Below are 982 nucleotides of genomic sequence, written 5' to 3' on the forward strand. Positions count from 1 at the left end.
GAGGGACAGGGTTACAGTTAGGGTTAGGGTTTGGATTATCCTGAGTGATTTTTTTTTTTTTAATACTGGGGATTGATCTCAGGATCTTGTGCTTAAGAGGCAGGTGTAGTGCCACTGAGCTAAATTCCCAGCCCAAAAGAAAATGCTACACATAGCTGAAGAGCTTTCTAAGCAAAGTCTTGAAAGAATAGTTTGGCTTCCTCCTGAGTGCTTGCAGTAAAATGTGAGAGAAGAGATAACTGACGAATGATTTTTAAACAAAAGAAACACTTAAAATATTAAAAAAACCTCTTCACCTGTCTATACTGTAAAAAATGAGAATGTGTGTACTAAAGAAAAGACCAGGAATATGGCTAAACAATCACTCCATAAAGAGTAAATGGGATGATACAAGCAATTTGAACAGAAGGAGTTGAAATGGGTCAAAATAAAGAAAGGCGTGGAACTTCTTGGATTTGATAAGACAGAATCACAGTAGTTGGTTGCAAATGCATTCTATTCTTCAAGATAAGGAAGAATGACCCAAAGTTAACTCAGTGACCATGAGGGCTGCCATTTCTACCATGGGCCCAGGAGACAAGGGTTTATTTTCCTGAGTTCCAGAGAATGACACCTTTGCACAGCACCTAGAAGAGTCCCTGGAAGACTCCAGGGGACATCACCACTCTTTAGACCCAAGGGATGACTGCTACTCCATTGGGTCTGGAAGGTGGGACACCTGTCCTAGTGTGTCTGGAAAGTGGAGCATCAAACAAAAAAGGATTATTCTTGAGCCCTAAGTTTTCCTGGAATTTGCTCTGCTGGGTTTTGAACTTGTTTAAAGCCCATCCCGCCTTACTTTCCAGTATCTCCCTTTCAGCTTGGGAATGTCTGTCATTTTAGAGCTTTCAGTGATACAAACAGCCTGCCGTGGCACACGTGCCATAGGTTCACCACCACTAGTCTATTCTGTGTCTGTCCCACCACTGTATTTTGTAAACAA

This window comes from Fukomys damarensis, unplaced genomic scaffold, assembly GCF_012274545.1.
Source record: "Fukomys damarensis isolate Sample0158 unplaced genomic scaffold, DMR_v1.0_HiC HiC_scaffold_15, whole genome shotgun sequence".
Classification (NCBI taxonomy): Eukaryota; Metazoa; Chordata; class Mammalia; order Rodentia; family Bathyergidae; genus Fukomys; species Fukomys damarensis.